The sequence below is a fragment of the Phoca vitulina genome, unplaced genomic scaffold, assembly GCF_004348235.1.
Source record: "Phoca vitulina isolate PV1807 unplaced genomic scaffold, GSC_HSeal_1.0 scaffold12, whole genome shotgun sequence".
Classification (NCBI taxonomy): domain Eukaryota; kingdom Metazoa; phylum Chordata; class Mammalia; order Carnivora; family Phocidae; genus Phoca; species Phoca vitulina.
Window position 1 is genome coordinate 35,969,549 of NW_022589715.1, and position 22,247 is coordinate 35,991,795.

General features: G+C 38.0%; 1 long non-coding RNA gene across 3 annotated transcripts in view; it reads right to left on the reverse strand.

Moving 5' to 3' along the window:
- The window catches only part of LOC116636279, a 491,383-nt gene that overhangs the window by 110,764 nt on the left and 358,372 nt on the right, over positions 1–22,247 (reverse strand). For 2 of the 3 annotated variants that reach the window (XR_004300308.1, XR_004300309.1), the window contains one exon: positions 19,592–19,734. The exons of the other annotated variant lie outside the window; for it this stretch is intronic. This is a non-coding gene — a long non-coding RNA (uncharacterized LOC116636279). The remainder of the gene's footprint in view (positions 1–19,591; positions 19,735–22,247) is intronic. 3 annotated transcript variants of the gene reach the window in all.

A 22,247-nucleotide genomic window follows, 5' to 3' on the forward strand; every position in this document is an offset into this window, starting at 1 on the left:
TTATATTAATTTTAACACTCAAAGTGATCACAGAAAGTAAGTTCTATTTTCTCCATTTTAAAAATGAGAAACCAGAGGTTCAGACAGGTAAACTGACTTGCCTGAGACACAACCAGTGAGTGGCAAAACTTTCTAGTCCGTCTTACTCCATAACCCTTACATCTTCTGCACTGCATTGTGCCATCCACTGGGTTTCAAAGGTTTTGGAAGCTTGTTCTAATACAATGTGCTATAAACTTAGATTTAACACAGAAAGAAAGAGTAAAAAAAGTTCTACCAATTAATTAGCGCTTGGAATATCAGAATCAGGTTGTCCCTGCATATGCAGTGAATAAACTGTTCTTAGAATGTAACCAATGATCCAAATGAACAGTATGATCCTTCAACACAGAGAAAGGTTTGAAGGGTTCAGCATGTGAATTGTGCTGCTGTGAAATAAACCAAGGTGAAAAATTAATCCAGAACTTTTGATCTGAACAGACATTGAAGCAATTCTATCCCATATGTGCCCATATAGATCCAAAAGAAAATAATGCAATGCTAGAAATAGAGAATATACATACTATCAATGTGGTTGCTGCTGCTGTTACCATTATCAATGATAATGATTATTATTTGTTATCATTATTATGGTTAAGATTTATTGGAGCTTGCTATACTATACTCCAAGATTTGTGATAAGTGTTTTATAGACATTTTTTTCATTTAATCCTCAAACAACTCCCTGAGGTTAACATAATTAGTATCCCCATTTTCCACATGAGAAAATTGAAGTTAAGCACAGTAAATAACATGTCCATGGCCAAATAGCTAGTAGTGGCGGAACCAGGCATAAAACCAGGCCTGTCTGGGCCCAGACTGTGATCTTACCGAATACTACATTGTGTTTCATTGATTTCTACACAATTATTATGACTGGGGCTTTAGAATTTTAATTTTGTAAAAGCTTTACATATACCACATCTTGTTTCTACTGCCAACATGAGCTTGGGGATGGTTAAGTATGTGATGATGGAAAGATAAACAAGTATTAAAATTCAAAGGGTTACCCCCCCAATTACATGTGTTTTCTTTTCTCAAATTAGGGATATTGTGTGTTTTTTTTTTTAAAGTATAGATGAAGATCTTGCTATGAAAACATGTACTAGTATTTGCCAATACTATGGGCTCATCCTAGACAAATTCAGCGTGTAGTCCATGCTCTCCATTCAATAGCTGGTACTGGACATGCCTTTAGAAAAATTCTGGTATATTTTCTAGATTTCTCCTTCTATATAGACTCTGAGTAAAAAGGAATGGGGGGGCAGCACTTTGAACCCTCAGCTACTGCGTCTGGATGAAACCTGAAAATACAGGGATTTCCATTCATGGAAAATGAGATGAAGGATAAAGCTAAGTGACCTTTTGAGAACACTTTAAAATTATATTCTGTTTATTGAGTTCATGTCTTGGTCTAAGGTTCAGAATGATATTCATTTTGTATGAATAGATTTTCTTCTTAAATCATTGTGAAGAAAATTATTAGTATATGAAAGTACCGTATAAAAGGAAAAGATTCATTTGGATGTTTAGGGACCACATGTGCATTTAGGAACAAGGAGATACAATTCTCCCTTTGGATAGCTGTAAGAATTGGGGAAGTCATTTGAATTCTCTGAGCCTCAGTTTTCTTATCATAAAATGTAGGGCTGGATCTAGCTTGTCTCAAAATTACTATGGAATTAGAAATCTATGATTCTTGGGCGCCTGGGTGGCTCAGTTGATTAAGCGACTGCCTTCGGCTCAGGTCATGATCCTGGAGTCCCGGGATCGAGTCCCACGTCGGGCTCCCTGCTCAGCAGGGAGTCTGCTTCTCCCTCTGACCCTCCTCCCTCTCATGCTCTCTGTCTCTCATTGTCTCTCTCGCAAATAAATAAAATCTTAAAAAAAAAAAATTAAAAAAAAATCTATGATTCTTTCAATCTACCTTAGATTGAGCAGTTACGTGTGTATTTACACTGCAATGATCACATAAGAACTGCAGAGAGCCTCTCAATAAATTCCTAGGAAATAATTTGACAGTGTGACCAAATTATAAATAGCTCTAGTTGTCTAACACATATAAGAAGGTAACAAGATTTTTCAACTTGGTGCAGCAGTGATGATTATCTAAGCCTTTTTAGGTTTTTCTCGTTGTCCTGAAACATAGGTATCAAGGAAATGGGAAGTAGAAATTCTGCGTATTTACTCCTGATGCTGATAACATCTATATTTGACATTCTAGAATAACAACATCTCCAGCAGCAACTAAGATATGCATGTTTCAGAACTGAGAAACTTTTAAAATCCCCCTATAAGCAAAGCAGCCACAGAAGACTCTTAATAATTGATTATAATTGATTTTAACCTTGTCCTAACCTGGGCAAAATGGCAAAGCCAATCATCTTTGTCCAGATGGGGTATGAGAAAAGAGCCCCCAGTCCACATCTTTAAAAGCTCCAGACATGAGCAGAAGATAAAATATTTAGTCTGCCAAAGCCTTGACCTCCCAATTCCAGCCAGTTTTGAACTTGAATTGATTTCTGACAAGGCATCTGGGAGATGATTACAACAAAATGCACTAAAGCTGGGCAGCCTTTATTTTAACATCCCAGCAGCTTAACCTGTTAATAACAGCAATTGTTTTAGATACAATACCAATTGCTGTAACCGACGCAAGAAATGGATAACAGCAGCACAGTCTCCCAGGCAGTGCAACAGCAACAAAAAAGCACAGCCAGTCACAGGAGGTGCTGCAGTATTTCTCAAAGAAGCCTCAGTTTTCAGGGACCCAGGCACCATCAGAGACCCATTTCTACAGTCTAAAAAAAAAAAAAAAAGACTGTTAGCCAAAGAAGGTTGCGTGCTGAGAGAGAAATCACTATAAGCTAGGCGATCTGGAATCACATCTGTGTCCTGCCGATGAAAGCTGAGCTGTCCTGGGCAAGTCACTTCATGTCTATATGCCTAATTTGCTTTGTTTGAAACAGTGCTGCCCAATAAAGACATAATGTGAACCAGAAATGTAATTTTAAATTGTCTAGTAGTCACATTTTTAAAAAAAGCCTTTAAAACGGAAAATTTATTTTAATATCTTTTTAGAAACACTTTTTTAAAAGATTTTATTTTTAAGCCATCTCTATACCCAATGTGGGGCTCAAACTTACAACCCTGAGATAAAGAGTCACATGCTCCATCAACTGAACCAGCCAGGCGCCCCTTTTAATAGCTTTTTAAATATAACATGTATAAAATATAATCATTCAATGTGTAATCAATTTAAAATTATTAACGTAATATTTTAAATTTATTTTTGTACTAAGTCTTCAAAATCTAGTGTATATTTTATACTTATGGTACATTTCAATTCAGATTCGTCATATTCTAATTACTCAATAGCCACATGTAGCTAGTGGCTACCATAACAGACAGCACAAGTTTGAAAAATGAGCAGGTTAGACTAATCATCTCTAGGGTTTTCTCTATAACATGTCATGATGATTCTAAATGTTGCTTCTGCTGTTCTTCATTTTAAATAAGCTACAGGTTGAAAGTGTAGATGTGGCCTGTGGATGGGTGAGAGCAGGCTGTTGGAGTGACAGCAACTGTGACAATGAGCTTGAGTTTAGCCATCGGTAAGGTCTGTGCTGATGTACGGACATGGCCTTAACCCTATCCTTGATTAGCTGTCTTACTCCAGTTAGTCATACGTGGTATAGAGTCAGTGGACAGAGTGGGTGGTTGCAAATTTTTATGACACAGCCCAGCACATTCTATTAAATGAAATGATCAACAGCATCCTCATCATTCATTGACCACTATTTATGTACCATTCATGTTGCCTATACAAAATCATTTAATCATCTCAACCACTCTTTGGAGTGGCAATTATTAACCTTATTTTCACAGGTGGTGGACTGAGCCTCAAAGAGACTAATTAGTCTGCCCAATGTCAGACTCCTAGAAAGCATGGGGTGTGGATTTGAACCCAGATTTTCCAGACCTCTAGACCAGGCTCTTGACTGCCATGATATACTGCTTTACAAACAAATAACAGTTTTGGTCTTCTACCTCACTCCTATGAAGGTTTCCGAGATTATAGAGATAAGAAGAGGCATAGAAAGGTTAAAGATGTTGCTTTCACTTTTTAGTGACTGAGAAAGTCAGAAACAGTACAGAATAACATTCTAATAAACATATACTCATCTCTCCCAGTCAAGCATACCTGCAAAATAGAAGAAAGAAGGAAGAGAGGAAAGATGGAAGGAAGGAAGATAAGAAGGAAGGAAGGAAGGGAGGGAGGAAGGAAGGGAGGGAGGGAGGAAGGAAGGTAAGAAGGAAGAAGGCAGGGAGGGAGGGGGGAAGGGAAAGGAAGAGGGAAAAAGGAAAGATTCACCAAGCACTGTGACATTTCAATAGAGTCTCAAGGCTCTGGTCAGAGAATCAGGGCAACATTTTCCTTCTCTTAAACATATCCATGATTCAAACTCAGACCACAATATACAAATTATACCTTTAGCAAATAAATACATCATGTCTGGTGAAATGTGGAGGAAGCCTTCTTCACACACTGAGTATGCCTATGCTCACAGACTCATGCTCAAATATAGACTCCTGCAATCACCTTGTCATCAAACTGCAATGTTAAGAGGCAAAAAAATAAATACCTAGATTTTTATATATTTTAAAGAATTCTACATAACATCATATTAATCATTCGACAGATCTTTCTACACTACAGAAATGGTCAGGCATGGGAAATAGGACTGTATGGAGGTATTTCTATTACATTATGTGCTATTTTTCTTTTCTGATTTCTGAGGGTATAGAGACAGGTCAAACTGGTAATTTGGGAGTAAACAGTTTCTTGTGAAAACGTCATGCAGGCTTCAGTGTTAACTTGATTTAAAACTAACTTTCCTATAGAGACATTTGGAAAGGGCCCCGTAGCCAATCTGCAGACAGCTCTCTGCAGCTGGGCCATGACATGCCCATCACTTGTGAACTAATCTAGAATCACAAAGTCTTAACCACCCCTGTTTATTGTGTTTTGACTTCATGAGTCACTACTATCATGGCTGTAAGGAGACTTTTCTTTAACTTGCCCAAACACGTTAATATTTTATGTAAAGATGATAATAGTTCATATTTATTGCATGCTTACTCTATACCAAGCCCTGTTTTGAGTGCTTTATGTGGATTAGTCCTCATCAGAAGGTATCCTTACTATGCCCATTTTACAGAAGAGGAAAGTGAGGTACATAAAGCTTATAAACAGTAATAGATAGTATGGTTTTCTTCTTTTTCCCCCTTATCCTGACCTTTAGTACATTTCTGATAGTCTCCTTAGAAACTTCCATCCAGCCATAACTTTGGCTTAATCTAGATTAAGAGTCTGTCCATCATTCTCAATCCTACTCATAAAGTTCTATGTTTATTGGTGGTAGAAGAGGTTTATGTATTCTATCAGTTATTTGTTACTGCATAACAAACCACTTCAGAAAATTGTGGATTAAAATCAAAAACAATTTCATGTGCAATTTATCACAGTTTTAAAAATTAAAAGGGAAATTTAAGTCAAAATAAAAAAGTAAACATTTGCAATGATGTGGATGGAACTAGAGGGTATTATGCTAAGTTAAATAAGTCAATCAGAGAAAGACAATTATCATATGATCTCAATGATATGTGGAATTTGAGAAACAAGGCAGGGGATCATAGGGGAAGAGAGGAAAAAACAAAACAAGATGAAACCAGAGAGGAGGACAAACCATAAAAACTCTTAATCTCGGGAAATAAACTGAGGGTTGTTGGAGTGGAGGGGGGTGGGAGGGATGGGGTGGCTGGGTGATGGACACTGGGGAGGGTATGTGCTATGGTGAGCGCTGTGAATTGTGTAAGACTCATGAATCACAGACCTGTACCCCTGAAACAAATAATACATTATATGTTAATAAAAATAATAAAAAAATTAAAAAGCAAAAATTTTACTTCCTTATGACTCTGTGGATTAGTAAGTTAGACTGAATTCCATTAGACAGCTTTTCTGCTAGTCTTACCAGGGGTCACGCATGCAAGTATAGTTATCTGGTAGCTCAACAACGGCTGGATAATCTAAGATGGCCTCATTCACATGTCTAGGGGTTAGTGTCTGTCAGCTTGGCCACCTGTCTCAAGCAGGCTAGCCACTACTTCTTATTGTGGCAACTGTGTTCCAAGTCCCAGTCTTCAAGCACTTTTAAAGTTTCCACTTGCATCACATTTGCTGCTGTTCCCTGGGCCAAAGCAAGTCTCATGGTCAAGCCCAGGATCAAAGTTGGAGAAAACTACACAAGGGTATGGGTCCATCACATAATAAACCCCTTACATATTCTTCTTCTCCTTCAAAATGGCCAAAACAACTCAAGCTTAAGCAGAAGACTAAATCAGAGAAGGAAATCCACATGTCCTACTAAGCCACAAATATATCAGATTCTAAATTTGGCCTTAAGTTTGAGCCTCAGATGTAAATGAATACCAAGTCCCATATTTCCATGAAATATATTTCTTTTCATAACATATTTTGGAAAGATGGCCACCAGTTTTGTATTTAAATGAAACACAATATTTCATTTGAGGGCAAAACAACATTAAATATTTTTTATGAGACCCCACTGGATGATGACAATGGCTAATGCTGTATTTTTGCCATGGGAACTTTTGTTTTACTGAAGCACTAAAATCACAATCACATGTACTCATCTTCTGTTGAAGTAATGAACAATGGTATGTCTGAGAGAAATTCAAAGTGCATCATTTATCTTATGCTATTTTCAATTAGGCCGAATAAAGTATAAAGTTGGTTCCAAACTACATCACAGAAACAGGGTGAGTAAATTTATTATACCACTAGAGTGCTAATCTTAGCAGATGGCAGAAAAAATATTTTTAGCATGAAATATGCTAAAGCAATAAATCTGAACAAGGTGGATCTTATCAACTAATATCTCCCCAGTGTGAGGTAAAACTCCTGTATGACAACTCAGCATTCTTATGAATTTTGGTGGATGTGGTTAGATATGGTCCTCAGTGAGAGATGGGAAAAACAGCAAAATTGAGGATCAAATAAGACAACAAACTATACACCCAGAGCACTGCATTGAATTTTAAAAAGTGGAATGAAGTGACTGTGCTATGTTTTAACTGCTGTTGCATTTTATTTCTGAAATTATGCCTACCCCAGAGTCTTGTCAGTTCTCCATTTAGAAGTCTCTATTAGGTCAGTTTTGGTGAGCACACACAGTTACACTTTCCTGTTAATCACCATTAGCCAAGGCAAGCATCCGATGAGAGAGTCCATGGCAGGGCTCTCACAAACTGGGCTCTGGCTCAGTATACCTGAGTGAGAGTTCGCAGTTCCATGGATGCCTTTGATTCATGGTTCATCAGTATCCAGCTATAAAGCCCAAGCAGATGGAGTAGGTTGCTCCCCAGAATATGTAGCATGTGATACTCAAGAGTTCTATAAATATGTACCAAGTGGAAGAGTAAGAAATAATAGAGTTAAAGCCATGATGTGTTTGAGTACTCTGTCTGAGAGGTAGTTGAGCTAAAAATTTTTTAGGGTGACCACAAACTATGTGTTTTATAGCCACCTTATATCTGATTAATGTTAATGTCCCAAAGAAGTGCTATTTTAGAGTAGATCAGAGTGGTGATGGGTCTGGGATCAGAAAACAATGAATTCACGTTCAAATATGCTGTTAATTTTCCATGTGACCTTGAACTTTTTACATGATTTTTTGGGGGGTTTTAAATTAATTATCTACAAAATAAAGGACTTGAACTCTGGTGTCACTACATAAAGAATGAATGTGAAGAAGGAATGAGTCAGAATCATTAGAACAAGTTGCAGTTTAGGTGAGCAACAATAAGCAGGACCCAGTGACTTCAGAGTCTAGGCATTTCTCTTAATCCTGGCAATATGTCAAATAATTTGAATTATGCCTTGTTCATTCACTTGAATTGAAAACAAAGCTGAAACCACTAAGATGTTGAAGAAATTTAGTATGGACAAATTATGGAATACCATCTTAAGTCCCTGGTCTATATTTTCCATAGTAATAGAGGTAGATATTAGAAATTAAGGATTGAGAGAGTTCAGGAGAATAAACTATTCCGGTTGGTGACAATGGGAGGTTGAAGGTAAGAAGGGGAGTGGGTACACAGCTATGTGGGCTACCCCTAGCTTTTTCTCCAGTGTTCTCCCCTTTCAGACTCTCTCACTTGAATCTTTACTGCCTCAGGGTTAGCACAACATTTGTAGACATTAATAAAGCTCTTGTGGGAATGTGGAATTGGGGTGGAGATGAACCGCATGTGTTGCTGTCCATGGTTCTGATTATCCTACTGCTGTTTTGGCTGTTTTCCCCAACAATTGGAAACCACTGATGACCTTTCTCCAGTTTATCCAAAATGGAATAAGAATTTCTGTATTAGTTGTGGAAGAGACTAGATCAAAAGGTGTGAATAAAGACAGAAGGAGAGATACAGGCACTAAGAGATTATAAGGGAGAAACAAATAAAAATATGTTGATGTTATTTTCAAATAATCACAGGTATCATAAATAAAACCACAAATTACCATTGTCAAAATTTGGACTACTGAAGGAGTACAGAATTTGTGCTTAAAGCTACATAATCATGTAAAATCCTGATATAAACAAACACATTTAGGGGAAGGGTGAAGAACATCAATCTGGTTCACTAAAACTCACTGATTGAATTACACCAAAGAGCTTACAGCTTTCTTTGACTTAGTATTTTCCCCTCTTGATGACATTTAGCAACTTTACATTGTCACAGAACAAATAGAATGGTTACTTATTTTGCATTTCATGCAGCTAATTCCATGTATGTTTGGCATTATACCATGTTCTCCAAAGTATTCCTTGGAGACATAAGGGGTAGGGCTTCCCTATATCCCCTCAGCTGTATTCTGTGTCTAAATCAGGGAAATCTCTTGTGAAAGAGAATGCTATTTATACCCTAATATCTTTTCTCCCATTTTTTCCATAATAGAATATTAAGCCAGGACCCCACAGAATTAAGATTACATTTCAGTCACTCAGCAATAACAAGTGGCCAAGTGATTAAGTTCCAGTCATTAGACTAAAAATGGAAATGTCTCTTTGCCTTCTTAAAGACTTCTGTCTTGAGAGAACGTCTCTCTTTTGTTCTCTTCTTCATCCATCCTCCATCTTGCTTCATGCATTGTCACTGGAGATCAAGATGTTGAGGACTCTAGTCTAGGGGTGGTGGAGTGGGGAACTGAAAGGCCCAGGAGGAACAGAGTTTCCATTTAGCACTGGACTTCATTCCTCCCTGAGTATCATGTCAGAGAGAAATAAGCACATGTTTTTTCCCCTAAGTCACTGCCATTTTTTTCCTGTTACTAGCAGCTGAACCTAATCCTAATTAATACACTATTCATCAACATTTGGTGAATGCAAAGCAAACACTGACTCATGTATACTCAATCAAATAAGGAATCTAAAGAAAAATAACAAACCAACAAGCCAAAGAGTTCCATGAGGTCCTTTTAATAGTACATGAAGCAGGAATCCCCAAATATCTCCACTGAAGCATTGGAACTAGAGTTCCTTTTCATCAAAATAAATAAATTAAAAAGCCTTTCCAAAATAATGTATTTATAACATGGTATTTTTTAAGAAACAATTTTCTTCCTCCAAGCACTCTCTTTACTCTCACCCCTTACCCAAGACAAATACTGTGAGCGGGCATCTGGGTCACTCAGTTGGTTAAGCGACTGCCTTCGGCTCAGGGAATGAGCCTGGAGTCCTAGGATCGAGTCCCGCATCGGGCTCCCTGCTCAGCAGGGAGTCGGCTTCTCCCTCTGACCCTTCCCCCTCTCATGCTCTATCTCATTCTCTCTCTCAAATAAATAAATAAAATCTTTAAAAAAAAGAGAGAGAGAAATACTGTGAGCTTCACAATAAACCTTTTAAGTGGACAATAACAAGAAACTTGAAGCCACCATCCACTAAAAATGAGTTAGCCATCTTAGATTTCTAGGCTCCCCAAAGAGATCAGGACTCTCTTTTCCTGGTGATATAGGTGTGCACTTTAAAATGATTTTTGCACAAAACTTAAGTATTTTCATGCAGCATTAGGAGTGGCCAGAATCCCATTAACTCTGCCTCTTATGGAAATTGCTGTGACCCTTATTTCCAGCATTTGGACCAACTGTCAATTGTCTTTGAATGTGAAAAAATGGTGGTGGTCTTTTTGTATGCAGGCAGGCTGCATTTCAAAATGGACAACCAGTTGAGAATACTTTACAGAAAGGACCAGAATTCCTCTCCAGAGCTCCCTCCCTTCCCTCTTCTTATTGCCTGGAAAATGCCAGGAAAGTTTAAAATTAATGGCAACCAATTGAAAAAGAAAAGGAAATCAAAGAAACATTTATTCCCTGAGATGCAGCCCTATTTCTTTCACCTTTACATAAGTACACAATGGTTTCTGTCAGGTTCTGTTTTTGTGGAGGGGATGGGGTAAAGAAAAGCTCATATACAAGATAGAAAACATGTTTTTAAGCACCAGCAGAAATGTTCATGGTTTCAAATGTGACACGAATACAATATAATTCAGGGCCATACACTTTTCTCAGATTCTGCTAATGTTACTGACTTTAAAACCTGGGTTCTTTAGAATTAAAACCAACATAAAAGACATAAGTGGTAGTATTTTATGCACCACCAACAAAGGATTCATAATTCTCCACTATGAGGCTATAAATACTTCATGTCCAATCTACCTGGACACAAAACTAGTATTAGTAGCCAAAGGGACTGCAGTCACTGGAAGAGGCATCCATAAGAGGATCAAGGTGCTAAGTGAGTCCACTAAGACTCAGAACACTAGCCTAATGAGGTTAAGGTATTTATGCTTCAATCCCCATAAAGGCCACTTAGTTGATCTGTAACTCTTGCTCTCCACCAATTGGTTATATTTAGCTGAGATTTGATATTGGCTACAATGGGAACTGAGTGAGCACGTGTGGGTGAATCAGGGTAAAGAAATTCCCATTGTTAGAAAGATAAGGCACAGTACATGCCCTGCTAATTGGAATAACTATGTCATCTTCATTCACATAGGAGTCAGAGACAACTGTTAGTCAGATGACTTTGCTATCTGAGCAGTTTGGTTCCAACTCAACCCCAAAAGGAGAGATGAGAATTCTTCCATTGGCAACATTTTCTTTTTCCAAAAGAGATTATTTTTTGATTTGGATTAGATGGATTAGAAACAGCTAGGTGATGGGGATAGAAGGAAGAAGGGAAATGACCTACCAATGTGGCACAGGGTAAATGCATGCAATAGGGCTCAAGACTGATATTCTGCCTTTTCCAAGGTGCCTCACCACCCCTGGTGTGTCTCCCTCCTCCCTCTTGACAATGTTGGATATTAATCTTACTTAGGATCTTCAAAGAGAAACAGGGTGAAACACAAATTTAATAAGAAATTTGAGAAATGGCTGTGCGACTTCCTTTTCCTCCTGTTTTTTCCTCTCACCACAGGATGCTGAAAACTTTGCTGAAAAATGTGTGGAGTGGCCAGAATTCTGTCACCTCCACTACCAGTGTCCCTAAGTAGTCAGACAATCCTTGTCCCTTACCCAATCTGCATATAGGGAAATGTTAACGTTCTCATAATTAAAGCTCCACTTGCAATCCCCAGGCAATGTTACACTATATCATCCATTTAACTTTATTGTGATTGATCTGTGTCAACTTTAACTATACTCACAAGAAAGTCAATAAATAAAGATCAATAGTTTTTTATTTCTTCAGGTTTTTTACTAGAAAGAATAGATGGGTTAAGTAACACCAGCAACAGCAGTGGCACAGAGCTTCCCTCATGCTTTCCTTGGTAAAAATTATATTAAAACAAATCAGATTTAAATTCACAAATGGGATTGCATCATCATCTGATCTGTCATTAAGTTGCCTTCAGCAGTTTTAAATGCAAATATTGAAACAAACAGGGCTTGAATGTATCTGTCCTCTCTGAGATGAATTCTCTTCGCAATATGCCCAGTCAACTTCTTATTCTTTAAAAATCCTAGCTTTTGCAGTTCTGGTTTAATGTATTAATTACCTGTCAAGACTGAGTGGTACTCTACGGATGAAGAAGGCTCATGTTCAGACGGACAAATGAGTAATTCCTTGTTCTATTTAAGGGAGGAGAAGCCTGGACCATGCTTTGTGTGAATCCAAAGGTGTTATGGGCAAGCATCTGGGGATGACCCAGTTGTGCAGACCTGTCCCCACCCCCACCCCCACCCAGAGCACTCTGCCTTGTCAGGTGTTAACACTTTAGTTGCCAGATCTTGAGAAAGTCTGGGAAGATTAAGGTGAGAAGGGAAGGGGCTGGTACAGAGGAAAGAGGTTCTAAGAGCAGGGGTAGGGCTGCCAGGGGGATGGCAAGAGGGCATTTATACAATATGGAGTAGAAACAATCTAATATCCAGTAGAAAATGATTTCAATATTTTGATAACTAGAATGACTGTACATGTATGGGTCAGTTGCTGAATGTCAGCTAACTCTAGATAGAACCAAGAACAATATTCACATACCCACATACATACACAACAGACTGGAAGTGTGACCATCATCAATCTGCCTTACATGAGAAAATAAGGCTTCCAAAATCTGTGATACCTTTAACAAATAATGGGAGGTCAAAACCTTTTGGCCAATGTCCTACCAGTCAATTCCATTTTAGATAGTGTTCCCACATTGAAAATAATTATTTCTCCTATTACCCATGTGTTAGCTTATTCCAATTTCAAAATAAAAGCATATATATAAATTTAGGAAAGTCTGTATCTATATTCCCAGTTCCAAATTTCTCTAAAGTCAGAATTGCATGCAGCTATCTCCCTGTTCCACTCTGCCATCCAGATGTCCTGATGATGCCTAAAATAGATCCTGTCCAAACTATGTTCTCCTCCTATTCCTGACTGTTAGAGAAAGGAACTGTCATGCTCCCAGTAACTCAGGTGTGAAATATACTCATTATTTTTGAATGCTTCCTCTGCTTTGTTCCCTACTCACTGAGTACATTGTGATAGCTCTTTTACTGATCCCTTTAATTCAATTTGATAAAAAAAATTTAAGTATCAATATGAAAAGTACTAATGAAGAGACAGATCATCTATCTTCAAAATATTACTATTTAGTATGGGCAATAAGCAGGTATATAAAGAACTGTATATGATACAATGCATTACATAGAAGTGCCACAGGACAGACATGAATAAAACATGACAGCTCAAGAGTGAAGAGGAACACAGTTGAGGGCCTCAGGGAGCCAAGGGAAAATGTAGAGCTTGAAGAACAGGGAAAATTTTGTCAGAAAGAGAAAAATGGTGGAATGGAAGAAAAATCCAAATCCAAAGTCTTGAGCAAAGGTTAAGTAATAAGAAAAGATAAATTTGGTTTTAGAAACAATGCAATGACTTTGGCTAAAGTGAAGAGTTTCTATAGGACATAGTATCTATAGGACAGTAATGGGGAAAATACCCAAATGTTAAATTGAATTCATATCATGGAGGGTCTTGAGAGCCAGGCTGAGGCATTCTATACATAATTGAAAGGGTAAGGAAGCACCTAAAAGTTCACGCTGGGTCAGTGCATGGTGCTGCTATAGATGTAGGGTATTATACATTGCTGGTGAAAGATGATTGGTAACCTTTTTGGGAAGACATTCTGTCAGTATTTATTAAAGATAAACAAACTCTTTATCTCAGAAATTGTTCTTCTGGTCATCTGTCCTGTAGAAACATCAGTCCATAAGGATACATACAGTACAAGCAAATTTTTTTTAATAATTGTTTTAAACTGCTAAAAAAATTAAAGCAGATATAATCTGAATGCCCATCATGGGGCAAATAACTGAATGACACCATGACATAGAATGCAATTAATAATATCCAGGTCTTATTGACCTGAAGGGTGTCCATAATAGAATGTTAGAGGGCACATTTAGTATAAATATGAAATGATATATCATACACACACACACACATCATACATAATCACCCAAGCATTCATATATATACATATATATCCTATTTATATAAAATAAACCAAATAAAACGCTAATATGATTAAATAAGATGTGCATAGACATGTGAAAAGTGAACTATAAAGCTGTTAAACTTCTGTAGAGGATAAGGGAAAAAAAGGCACGTTTGTCACAGGTTCTGCAATTCTCCTTATTATAGGAAATTTTGGAAAAAGTAAAATGTTTAGCTTATAAGGAAGTATTAAATAATGTTAGTGCTAAATACTGTTCATGATGTATATTATCAGGAAAAAAAGATCAGATTGCAAAATAGCATGCACAGTTTAAGTCCATCTATATATATGCTTCCATGTACATAGAAAACAGTCTGAATGGACATATACCAACATTAAAGGTATATATGTGTACATTTCTTTCTTATTTTTACTTCCAATTTTTTGTTTTCTTTTATTCATTAAATATATTTATTGGAGGATCTATAGGCTGACAAACACTGTCCTAAGGTCTCCTTTCTTGTTTTGAGTTACTGTTTGAGTTCAAGTCGGCTGAATGGTATGATACTTGAGGGCAAATGGCTCTGTTTTCTCATATTCATATTGATCAATATTTGCCATAATGATCAATATGAATATGAGAAAACAGAGCCATTGATTAATTTGATAAACATATGAATGAACATAACCTGCTCAAGGCTACTCAGCTAATACTGGACTGAACTTGTCCAGTATTTTATAGAGAAGGCCTTCCATTAGGCTATATAACTCCAAAAACTCTGAGAGGATTATTGGCATGCCTTGTCCCCTCAAAAGTGAGCACAGGTGCTGAGGAAATTAAAATCAAATGTCTATAACTAAAATGTCAGGATAATCATTTACCAAGGTATTATGTGTTCTGAGTAATGTGAATCTTCTTTTCTGTTGTTGACTGTCTCTCTTATCTGAGTTTTTAGTTCCCACATATAAATGAAACATCTTCCTGAAAGAGCTTGGATCTATTTGCCAATGGGTTTATGATTCATGTTTATATAGGTTATAAATCCTTTTCAGGAATTACAAAGATACCTTGCTTTGCTTTTCCTAAGCTGTTTGTTTTTGCTATTACTTTACATATTGTTCTGTGTGTCCAAGATACCAGAGACCTGAGCATTCGGCTCAGCAAATGTCCCCTCTACCTTTTCTATATTAATGTTGAATACCAAGGTTCATAAATTGTAACAAAACCAACATTCCAGTCCATGTGGGTTTTCTCACCAACTATGAGTCAAATACTTAATCCTTAACAAATATCCAAGGACTTACATGCATATGGTGAAGTACAACCTATTGAAAGATGGGATTTCTGGGTACCTAAATTTGGAAAAAGTAAAATTTTCATAATTTGCTACTATTTAACAGAGGGATTGGAGAGTCAAATGAATAATAGAGATGAAACTGTTTTGTAAAGTTTCAAACACTGTGCACATACAATGGAGTATTAATTTGATTAGTGTTCTTTGTTTTGGTCTGTTTCCCCATAAATGACAGCTGAAATGAAAGTAACATATACCGGCATCTTTGGGATGTAAGTTCATTTAAACGGAGTTCAAATGATAACAGACATATAATCTGAATGTCCCAGGCCCTCCCATCTTCTAGGGTCACATTCTCCTTTAAATTTCCTGATAAAATGACTCAGGCCTAGTCCCACACATGAGAAATGTAGTGCAATCCCAAATACATTTGAGAGTTCCCAGGAAGGGAAGGATGACTCTCCTGGTCACTCTCACTGATTCCTCCTTACTTAAGGTCCTGCCTCCTCACACTGGTCCTCTTTCCTTGGTTACTTTATCCATGTACATCATCTCCTCTGTCCTCTTTGCTTCCCCAAAGCACCACCAGTGCAAAGCTATTGCATATGACTAACTTCATAGTTTGGGTAGAATAGAAGAGATCATGGAACAACACAAAATAGGAACAACCTAAGATTTAAAAGCAAATATCATTAATCTTAAAGTCCTTTGGTCATCCTTGTCCCATGAAATTTCTCACCAGTCATTTCTTTCCTTAAACACCCAGCAAAAGTCCCCTGCCTTTCTCTTTTATTAACTAGCATTCTAAAACTCAAATTTTATGTTTTTTAATTATGCAAAACTATATGACTATTTTCTCTTACTTCTTTTCAGTAATTGATCCAAAGAAGTTTGTCTTTCTCAAGAAACAGGGCTCCTCAAAATATTTTCCTACACAAAAGTGTCATCTGCCCTTAAATCTCACCATTCCTAGCAGCACAAAGTTTTTTTGTTTTGTTTTTTGGTAAACTTTCCAAAGTTTGAATTCTTAGGCAGCATGGTAGTGGTAGTGATGGTGTCAAAGGATTCTCAAGAGTCATTTGGGAAGCTTTCAGAGCTGCAGTAAGTCCTGTCATCTGTAAAAGAAACTCAGCAAGAAGGTAAGGTATAAGGCTCCAGTGTGGGCATCTAAAACTTCTCACAGATCCTAAATTACAACAAGGAATCGCCAATACCTGAGGCTGTTCTTAGAATCAACCTCTTCACAGCAATGTCGACTCACCAAGATTCTATGGGTAATGGTCTTCTGAAATTCTGCGGTTCTACGTATGGAGCATGCAGTGATGTAATGAAACCACCTGCCCAGTACAAGTGCCTGTGCTTGAAAGTAGCAAAGAGTGTCATTTTAATTTCCATTGATTTACTTATAATAATGACAGTTGAAATTTTTGAGTGCATACCACATGTGAGACTTTGAACATAGTGTACATATAGTCTCCCTGATCCTAAAAACTGTGCAAGGTACATATTACATATTATCCTTGACTTCAGACACTTGACTTTTCCCAAGGCCACCTAGCTGGAAAGTGGTAGGACTCCAAAGCTCATTCTCTCCTCTTACATTATTCTGCTCTCTATGTGTTTCTGAGCTGGGGACCACCCATGCCTGTGTTCCCTTCAACTCTGAGTCCTATTGCTCAAAACAGTTCTAAGTGGCAAGGCCCAAGAAGGTAGGACTATCCTTCCTGACATCCACCTTAAAGGTTGACTGCATCCCACTTTTCTTTAAAACCATTTAGGAATCTGTCATTCATAAATTTGTCCAAACCCTTTTAAAATCCATTTATATTTCCTGCTAGTATCACCTTTTAGGATAATGAGGTCCCTTGGTTTATTACCCACTGTGTGAATTAGTGTTATCTTTCAGTTGTCCTTAACTGACCTTCATCAAGTTTCAGAGGGCATCACCTCCTCATTTTCCCCAGGCTAATGGACCCTTAACTATCCTTAGATCGTCCATCTAAGACGACAGAACATTTAGAACAAGAACATGATTGCATCCAGGAATGACAGCATTCCTTGGCAACTAAATGGTAAATGTTGGGTGGTGTTGGGATTGTCAAAGATGCTTCCTTCCACCTGAAATAAGATACACTGTGTCTTAGGAGGCTGCCTACCAAGCAGCAGTGCCCTCAATGGTCCTGCACTAGCACATCTCCTAAACCAACCAGCTTGTGAGGCTTTCCACATGAATCTCAATAAACCCCTAAACTGCTGGCATCAGATTAAATAAAACTCAGGTAAGGGATGGGGGTCTAGACAACTATTGAGAGTAAAATAGGATGATGATTGTAAAGGCATTCAGTTGTAGAAAACCATAATGAGAATGGATTCAGATACAGGGAAAGGTGATAGTCCATCCCTGGAAACTGGGCACACAGCAGACACATGACTAGGAGGAACCTCCTTACTGGAATTAGAGCACAAAGTCGAGCAAAACTGTTTTCCAGGCAAGTGACTTTTCTTAGACTCATGAGAATCAATATGTATTTTGATGTGAAGAAAATATTCTCCGATTGCAGGGAAGGAGAAGCGGTAGTCTTCTCATTTTATATGCACTGAATGTATTGAGGAGTTGCTGCTCATTGCGGTATGAACACGGAACAGTACAACTTTTTTCTAGCACTGCCCACCACTCTACGATGTTAAGCCCCCTCTCCCCCTGATAAATGGTCCTCTTCATATCTTGCTGTTCCATAACTCTTTAGTCTCTTTTAGTATAGATCTGTATCATTTAAGACTCACTCCTACTTATTTAAAAATTTCAACATCAAATATGATTCAAGGTTCTCTCCCCAGCCCAGGCTAGAGCCCTTTGTGGCCTCTAACAGCCTGAAGTAAGGATGAGGAGACTGAGGTAGAAACATCTTCTCATTACATAGCTTCTCTTCTCCAGGGCCATTGCACACTGCCAAGCTGGCTGAGCACTGCATGATTCCAGTGGTGCCACTCACAAAAACTACTAGACAGACAGTACCCTCTCCACCAAAGTTATTCCAACAAAGAGCCCTGTTACGTTAGTGACATTCCTGAAAGTTAAGCAGTGCACAATACGTGTACCTGTTCATGGCCAACCTGCCAGCTCCCCTAGTTTGTTGGAACAGGAGAGGAAAGAGAAGCTAATGGGTCAACATCTTCCTATTTAACTGTGAAAGGTTTCAGATGATTGCCCTGCTTTTCTGGCCTTCTTTGTCTTCTGAGTGAGGAGAGACCATATATGCACCTCCCTCTCCCTCTCCTTTTCTCTCATAGGGTACTCATGTGGGCCCTGTGGGGGCTGGAGTCAGGAATACATACTGCACGGTTCTCTACCAGAGACTTAGCTCTGGCTCCACTGTTCCAAACCTTCCACCCTCATCTTTAGCTTCCTCCAAAAAGTGTTCCAATCAAGAGTGGGGTCAATATAACAACATTCCTATTCCTTACATCTCTACAGCACCTCCCCATACATGCACACCACCACCACTACAAAAAAAAAAAAAAAAAAAGGTTTTGAGTATAGACATTCATATTCTCAATAGATTAAAAAAACATAACTTTCAATTTTCCTTGAAAATCATCAGATCCATCTTCTTACTTTTATTCAGCATTAGACACTGTGCAGTTTATCAACTTAAGACTGAAAAAAAAGTGAAGATTAAGTTGTATCCATTTATGTAGGTTGGTGGAAATGCATATTTTGCAAGCATCTGATCAGATGCTCGGTTTCCTTCTCTTGCTATCTATAATGACATACATAGAGCTATGCTCAAAGTTATAAATCTTTTTCACACGGACTTACTAGAAGTGACTAAAAACTAACTTAACCTGTATTAGATATAGTTCCGGATCTGCAGACACATTTAGGCTCTCTTTAAGCAACAAATTGAAGCCATCACTCTACCTAGAAGTCAAATCTGTTCATTGTCCTCACTGATTAAAATTTAGAAAAATCTGCCTAAAATAAATCATTCATGTAAATTAACCCTCAAGAGATGCTCTCTTTGAGCCTGGGCACTATTTACCTACAGAACAGTTTGGCACAGCTACCAGTGACATCAAGAAGCATTCGGGATGAACAAGTGCTGAGTCACTTTAAAACTAACAAAGTAATACAGGCAGTTATCACCCAAATGCATTATTTATCACAGGGGCCTCCTGACGCCTGTGCTTACCGAGGAACCCTCCTGTGATATTGAAGGCCAAGGCATCTCCTCTCCTTAACAACAGTGTTGTATCTTTGGCAACTCGAGCAGGAACTCAGAAAATCAATACCACTTCATGAGCCAGGTCTTGGTCTTCTCCTTTTACGAGGATTCTGTCAATGCAAGGGGCCATTACTGTACTTTAAAGGCATGATATAAAATTGCTTCGACAAGATATAAGACACACCGTTTGCAAGAACCTGGTGAGAGTATTTTAGTCAAAGTTAAATAGTTTCATCACGTAATTACTTCAATTGGCAAAGCTCCAGCTGAACACGCTCTCGGAGGGGCTGTGCCTTCTATTATGGGTGGGGTATTGTGAGGGAGGCCTGTCGATTGGATTCAGGTTGTTCTAAACAAGGTCAAACTGCTAAAATGGAGGCAGAGCCCAGCATCAATGCCATTGGCAATGACACTGCAACAACAGGGCTGACAAGTTGCTCTCTCTTTTTTTTTCCCCCCCTCCAACTAAGTGGTCTGAAAGTAGCTTTAGTTTTATGGCTATAAAATATTTCATCCTGATTTGCAGTCTGGTAATTCATTTTCTAAGGACTGTTTAGAATTTATTCAGGGGGAAAAGGAAACTGTTGGTTTCTCTAACCGATTCCCATTATATGACAAAATTTAACTTTTGTATTTTATGAGGTTTTATGTGTTCCACTAAAACCATTAGCTGGTTGTCTCCTCATGATAAAATTTAATCACTTATATAATACCTTAAAAGCCAATGACAGTTTTGCATGTATTTATGTTTTCTTTCATTTAAAATATGTGGGTGTCATAAAGATAGCTCTTATTGGGGGGAAGAAAGGGGCTGGCACTAAAAAACAGAAAATCTGTAAGTACTGAGCCATTATGTATCACACAATAAGAATGAAGCACTGTAGCCTACAAACTGCATGAAATTTGAGAAAAAGTGTTTGCTAATCCATGACCACCATTCATATTTCAATGATTACCTGAGTGCACCCAAGCTCCACATTTAGCATTATTCCCATATAAAGCTACTTGACTGCTATGAAATTTGGCAATTTAACAAAAATTTTAATAATAACAATGACAAATAGACTCAAAGGACATGCATGTACACCTTACAAAAATGTCTCACAGAAATTAATTGCATTAGCCTGCCCTTCGTAATCAGAGATGCGCTCACAATTCCACTTCCAAGTAACACTTCCCAAATTTGGATGGTTAATAAGGATAGAAGAAAAGTGATTTTCTCTCCCCCTCATCCCACTTCCACCTACAGAGTTCCAATTATGGCATCACTTAATCACCACACATATTTATTTTAGAGTTATTCAAATGCATTATGAATTTATATGTCTATTATTAGATTTATTGGTGCTAATGATTTGGATTTAAATAGCACTTTTCTTCCTGAGGCTATAACAGTTTTTCCTGAATGACCTAATTCATTCTTTCCACATGCCTCAAATGGGAAGTAGGAAAGGGGCAAAGGTCAGTCAACCCATTTGGCTCAGGACAATCTTAACCCACAGATCAGAAAGAATTAACTTAGGCTCCATATATTCCAGTAGTAACAGATCAAGGTATTGGCTGGATTTTTAAATGCAAGGAATGCAGGCACCACAAAAATATTGTTGATCATCTTATGTCTGACATAAGAAATATTTGTTTAATAAGTGAATAAATGAATAGATGGATCCATTGAACAACCAATCAGTCACTGAGAATTCTGATAGAAATCTGCAAACTCTCAAAGCTAATAGAAGTAAAAGCTGGGGTGTTTGGCAAACTATTCTCATCAGTTGCAAGGTGTATATGATCCTTTTTCAAAAGACACAAATGGCATTCCTGGGCTGATGCACAGGTGTGGATGGGTATATGCCACCACAGAGATGGTTTTAGGAGAAGAGGAATATTCACCAGCCCCCCTCCAAAATCTTTCCTACCTTTAAAGGAATGAACGAATTTCCCTATCAGGAAACAAACTTTTCCTTCCATGATGAAACAGAAGGCCTGAGATAGAAATGTTTTTAAGAAATTATATCAGAGTAGTCTGTGCTGCGGGGAGAGGCAGATTTACTACGAAGCTAGCAAGCCTCAAGCATCAGGGTCTCTATCTATACAGACCCCTCCCAGAGCCCTGGAAGGACCGTAGCAATGAGTCTTCGTGGTCATATGTTTTGTCAAATTTATGAAAGTAAGTTATTTTCGTGTTCTGTTTTTATAAAAACACCTATCCTTCAAATCGTATAAGTTTCATACCCCACAAATCCTGGATTTCCCCCTGGCTGTGGGGACAAATCTATTCTAAAATCTCAGTGGTGCAATACAACAAAGCTTTATTTTAGATTCCTGCTTCATCTTCCACAGGAGTTAGCAGTAGCTCTGCTCCATATGGTCATTCAGGTTTCCAACTGAGGAAGGTTCTCACCACCTCTTGACACTGCTATCTCAATCAGGGCCTACTAGTACTGCAGTGGCGGGGAGGGGGGGGAAATGGAAAACTTATACCACTGCAAAGTATTTTAATCAGAAATGACACTTATTTGCTTATCTTCGGAACCCATTGGCCTTAACTAGTATGTGGTCAAACTGAGTGCCAAGGGAAGCTGGGAAAACTTCCTCTGTGCCCAGAAAGGAGAGGATAACTGAA